This window comes from Odontomachus brunneus, unplaced genomic scaffold, assembly GCF_010583005.1.
Source record: "Odontomachus brunneus isolate Ranch 3 - 2012 unplaced genomic scaffold, Obru_v1 Obru_scaffold_045, whole genome shotgun sequence".
NCBI lineage: Eukaryota > Metazoa > Arthropoda > Insecta > Hymenoptera > Formicidae > Odontomachus > Odontomachus brunneus.
The window spans coordinates 703,181-709,341 of record NW_022639495.1 but is presented as its reverse complement, the minus strand read 5'-3'; the positions used below and the strand labels follow the sequence as shown (position 1 = coordinate 709,341).

Sequence of the window (6,161 nt, the reverse complement as noted above, 5' to 3'; positions counted from 1 at the left end):
GGGGGGGGGGGGGAGGAATGTGTCACTTGAAGACGGGGATAGGAAAGCAGAGAGCGTGCAGGCTCATGAAAATACAGAAGAAATAACAATTCTATTAGTGTGATTGAATTATCTGTGCGAATCAAATAAAAACTTCGGTTGTAAGAACAGAAAGATTTCTGTAGGTCTCTAATTGGCGCTCTCAGTTACTTCATTATCGAGTTTTAATGCAGTTGAATGTTCCGGCGAATATTTTCAGTCACAGTAACAGAGATATTATTTCTCGTCGGCGAGTTTTTCGCGCGGTTCCCATTCACTTACGTGAACTGAAATTTTTTCTCCGTATACTGGTCGAAGTTGTATTCGCGTGTGCCGATTGGCTCTCTTTAGCAAACGAGGCGACAAAGTTGGAGAGTGCGGAAACGGAAGCTCGAAAGCTCGGGAGAGGGAAAGCAAGCGCTGAAGCTGCACTCTCTCTCCGGACACATTTCCAACTTCTTCCTTGCGGACACGATACATGCGGCACTTGCCGCGTGTCGTGCTTAGCCGCCTTTCTGACTTCGTATTTCGCCCTATCATTCAGCAGCAACCATTTCTTGCGTATTAGCTGTAATGACTCCACCATTCTGACGAGTCATCATTTCATTCGCCTTTCGGAATTCGACGCGTACCGGGCCGTTCAATTAGAATCACCTAGCGTCCGCAATTTCCGGCGGCGAATACGTGTTTTAACGGCATAAACCGCGGTATGCATTACCATAATCGCGCGGGCGGGTGCTTAAAGGAACAAGCGGGAATAACGTTTCACGATCACGAAGGCAAACGCAGCCGCGGCAACGGCGGCGGCGGCGGCGGCGACTCGTTCGTATCCGCCAAAGCGAATTTCAAGAAAGGTACGGGACGTCGTTCATCATTCAGCGCTTTCCTTCCTTTTATCGAGATAGCTGCGACCTCCTTCCGCCATCGTTCCGTTCCGTTCTCGTGGTCGAGACGCGTAGAATCAACGAGGAGGCTGCCTTTGTCTACCTAACCCAATTCGAACGCGACGCTTTTTCGAACAGCTGCGCGATGAATCAAGATTTTCTCGAATATTTCCCTGAATATCAAATACCTTATCTTACACCGGCTGGTCAGAGCTACCACGCGCGGAATCTCCTCCAGCGGAATATTTTCCTGTCGTATTTTCCGCGAGCGGTTATCCCGCGTTAATCGGTATCTCGCTGGTGCGCCGATCTCGCGAATATTGCTCGGACGCGGGCGATTTTTGAAACAGAACCTACTTGCGCGGATTGACTAGCTGACGCCGCGTGCTGAATTTCACGACGCTCGCTACGAGTGTATCGTGGCGCATTTAATTTCATTAATTACGCAAGTAAGGAAATGTACCGAGTCTCAAATTTGAATCTTCGTTCCTTCCGACGTTCAATTAGATTTGATTAATTCCGATGTAACGCACAGACACACATACACACACACACACACACTTGTGCATGGGCGCGTGCACGTAGACACGGTTCACATTTCGATGACACCGTGTAAACGTTTTGTTTGTTCTAACGTCATCTCTACCCATCTCTTCACTTGACTAGTTTAATCTACGTAACTTCTAACGTTTATTTGATAAACAATTTCGTACTAACGCATTACTGCTTATGATATCCGACGGCGACAGGATGCGCGCCAGATTTAAACGCGCTGATTTAACGTGTGAAACTGGAGTTTCTCTCGGGCGTATTAAATAGCGGAATTGCAAGCGAGACGATTCGACGGCGCGATCAGCGAGCTACCTGCAAATGCGTCATATTGCACGAATTGCATTAAGAAATAATTTGATGTCGCACAGAGACGCACGCGCTCTCACGTAGTTAAGTAGTTACAAAGGCTTCAAGGAAGCGGTGCAAAGTTAATTGTTTTTAGCGGAACCGAGGTGCTAGCGTACACTGCAACAACACGCGAGCGAGTTTCCGCGTTAAAGTTTCGTCGCGCGGCATTCTTTGTTGTGCATAACGACGAACAAAAAAAGGATTTAACCATTGTTCGTGCATTATCGCGTCGTGAGGCACGTTTTATGCACAAAGACCTGCCACTCGTCTACGGAAAATAACAAACAGGGTAATTAGTTGGTCGTGCGAGCAAATCAGCTTTTGATAAATTATCTCATTATTGAGGTTTATTTGAATGATATTTATTAAACGAAATATAGAAATGTTTGAAAAAGGAATGGAGAAGTACGCGGCAAACGTAATATTTATATTTTTAACCGGATTTTTATTTCTACAATTTCCGTTCCCACAAGGACCCGCCATTCGTCTATAGAAAATTACAAACGGGATAATTATTCGGTCGTGCGAGCAAATTAGCTTTTGATCAATTACCTGATTATTGAGATTTACTTAATGAAATGAAATGAAATTTAGAGATATTGGAAGGAAGGACCTTGATGCAATAAATAATTAGTTAATGCCATTTTCTCCACGTTGAATTGTTTTTGGAAAAAAGAGCTTATTTTAGAATTATTTAATATTTGATTATCTTAATATATCTATCTACATTTAATCTTTATTTTTAAGTTCAATAAACACAGCATATTAATTGGGCAATTTATTCAACTGTATGATAAGCAGATATTAAATAATCTAATAATGATTAATTCGACCAACGAATTTAACGAATAAGTAAAACGAGCAATTTTGCTTCTTCGTAATCTCTTTATTATTGATCTTATCTTATTATTGATTTTTTGTATGAAAAAACGTGTGTTATATATGAATATACTTGTATATCTAAAAAAATGTATAATGTATCGTTGCGTGGGTGTTCCAGCTTCATACATGCTCTGTCTTGGTTTCCGCACTTTGTTATATCTGCACCGTCAAGATATTTCGGTTATTAACTCGTGGCATTGACACTCGTGTAGATACGATTGAAGAAATCATTTGTTGGTTAACAAAATATAGACGATATGGTCTCATAAAATATTTCTTGAAAGCAGTCAAAAGCATTTTGCATAAAATGTTACGTAACGTTCGGAAATAAAATGTTGCAACAAAGTACGAGGACGCGCGAGAGTACCAAAATAATTGACCAGAAATGTAAACTCGTACTCTCCCATCAGTCGTCAACTGCCGCCGCTCGTCAACAAACGTCGAGCGTGATCACAATAATAAAAATATTCAAGTCCTTCAAGGCGGTTAAATCTACCTTCGCGCGTCGCGCGCCGTTCTAGATGTGTCCATTCAGTCTTGAGCCGGCAAGCGACGCGCACACAATAGACTACGTGTGTCAGTGCATTATCTGTTGTTCCTCTCGAGTGATTACACTATTCCGCCGGTATTTTAAGATACTCAATTGTCTCTCGTCGACATCGCGTTGTTTTAACAGGTGCATTTTTGATCGAATATTTACGCGAGTATTTACACGAGTATTTACGCAAGTGTTAGTGTGTCAGTGCCACAGAGCAGCCAAGATGATGGACCGAGAAGCCAGGGCAGAGGATGCAGAACACTCAAGCATCGACATATCATATATTACCAGGTATGTTAAATCAATCATTATCACAACGCGTTTCCAATTTTAATGGACGAATTTACCGAGCATAAAGAGTTATTTCTTTAGGCCGGCATTCATAGTCTCAACCATTTATTCTAATAATTTATAATTTAACAAATAATTATAGCTTTCTGAATCGTTGATTATTGAACCTTGTATTTTATGTGACGAGAAATATTGATCCTCATAGCCTAACGACCTATGAATACAAGTTTGTAATTAATTGTGTTTTCAATCAAAAATTTCCAGTTTTATATAAGCTTTTTTAAGAGTTTCAAATCTCATCGAACCTTCTAACGTCAAAAAAGAAAAAGAGAATTTAGGAAGCGATGAGAACAAAGTGTTTTATTTAAAAAAAATCAGTTATGCTTATTTTTAATTTTATTAATATTTGATTATCTCATATTTTGTTTTATATTTTATAAAAAATCAGTTATGCTTATTTTTAATTTTATTAATATTTGCTTATCTCTCATATTTAGTTCCATGTGTGTATAGCATTGTACAATTAATGCATATATATAGTTGACTAAAATTAAAAATTAATTGCGGATGAAATATTGAGATAATCAAATATTAAATAATTTCGAGATGAGTCTTTTTTTAAGGCTCAATATAGAGAAAACGGCATTAAATTATCGTTTGTGTGAACAAGGTAGGACAGTAGCTGATATAATGTTGTATCAAGATTCTTTATTGGTTCTTCAAGATCGACGAAACTTGCAGAATTAAAGAAGAACCATAATTTCGACTCAGGATATGCTCTAATTTTTTTTTATAACACGTATATATATATTTGTTCGTTAGTGTAATGGAATATCCGTATATTTTCTCTTTTCCTCATGCGAATATTTTTTACTGATAAGTTATTAGAATTAAAAAGACAGCGTGCTATTCAATGTATTTCTGTAATACATAGATCGGAATTATGTTTGGCAATTATATGTGATTAAAGTGACTTGTTTGAGCAAAAATCGTGGAATATTTTTAACACGATAGGAAAACTTGGCAGCTTTAGCGCCGGTTAAAGCAAAGTGGTGTTATTCTTAAAATGATTTAAACACGCCGTTAACAATATTATTGTCTTAATCCGAGCGTATATTCCTCTCGCGTACGTTGTACGCACACGGACGGTGGACTTTACGCGTTATTTTCTCGGAAAATAATGATTACATCAACGCGAAGGTGAAGTGCGGTGATGAGGTCTGATGTTGCACGCTGCGCGCGTAATTGCATGAATATTTTTAATGCAGCGCTAATCGCATTTAGCGCGGTAATTGATTTACGTTCGCTACAGCAAAGTATGAGGCAAGACGCCGGTTTGCTATCGCTTGGGTATGCGGCTTCGACAGAAATTTCGCGTGAGGTCCTGGCGCACGGATTTACCGCGTTATAATACTCTTTACGCGCGGCATTAATTTTCCACGACTGAGTAAATCGCGGTTAATGGCGCGCGCGCGCGCGGACACTTTAAAAAACTTGTTCGCACGAAGGTAGCGTTGCTCGAGCGATATCGCGACGGACACGAAACTCTTGGGGATTGCTCTCATTGAAATGATCGCAATTTAATTTCCCGAAGTGGCACAGACAGCGCGCTTGTTTACGCGGCTGAGAAATAAATAGAGAAATAAACATTGTGATACGCAGGTATTGCGCTTTCTTTGTTTCTCTCTCTCTTTCTCGCTTTCTTATCTAATGAAATCCCTAGGTCAATTCTTTTGATATTTTAACGGAAATAAAAGCTCCGCGCGCTGCGTGTACGTAAAATGTGTGACGATTTCGAGGAGTTTGTCGTTCTGTGTGTGTGCCGCCGGTGTTTTTAATAGACGATATCTTAAATGTGTGTATATGCACGCACGTTAATTCAGTTAAATTTTAGCGTAATTAAACTTCAAAGTAAAATTAGCAAACTTAGCGAATTTGATGCGATGATATATATTAGCGTTGGGAATGTTTGCATAAAACAACAAATAGTGGACTAATGATGCACACAGCTCCGTTTTCTTTCGATAACTGGATAAAAAGAAAGTTTCTCTCTCGATATATTTTCGATATAAAAATCTTTTTAGCGTGCACCCTTTTGTATTGTTCGTAATCTGCCACGTTGTCTAGAATCGGAGACTATCTGTTCTCTATCTTGTCCTCATAACTATACTGTATACAGAGACAAAACTAGTGTAAGAAGAGAGTTTTTGAGTTTTTGAAAGAGTAAATTGTTGATGCGCCAAGTGTTTGAAGAAAATTTTTCGTGCAATGGTGGATTTGTTAGGCAATAACGTTTGTTAGCATACCGGATTATTTTCATAAGCGGCGCGTAGCGTGGATAGGAAGCTAATCATGTAGCATGTTCTCTCGTTCGCGAGTCAAAATAAAAGGAAACTTTAATAAACATTAGATTGCATTACACAGATATACTAAAATTAATTTGATATATTGATTATTTAACGAAAAAGGTTATCAAGAAATATTTTGTGTATTGGTTTCTGTTTATTTTTAATAAAGCGTACATTTACATTCTCACAGATGATCATGATATCTCTAGTTTGCGATTTCTCGTTCACAGTTTACAGTGACAAGGTAAATCCTATTGCGGTAAATTTGTACGTACAAACTATGAAATACGTTTTAATGGG

At 39.0% G+C, this 6,161-nt stretch overlaps 1 protein-coding gene across 6 annotated transcripts in view; it reads left to right on the top strand.

The window, feature by feature from the left end:
* LOC116844708 (alkaline phosphatase-like) overlaps window positions 1–6,161 on the top strand; it is a 204,733-nt gene that overhangs the window by 71,096 nt on the left and 127,476 nt on the right. Inside the window, exon 1 of one of the 6 annotated variants that reach the window (XM_032816609.1) lies at window positions 2,049–3,513. The exons of the other annotated variants lie outside the window; for them this stretch is intronic. The gene's annotated coding sequence lies outside the window, so the exon portion shown is untranslated. Of the gene's footprint in view, window positions 1–2,048; window positions 3,514–6,161 lie in introns of those variants that run through there. 6 annotated transcript variants of the gene reach the window in all.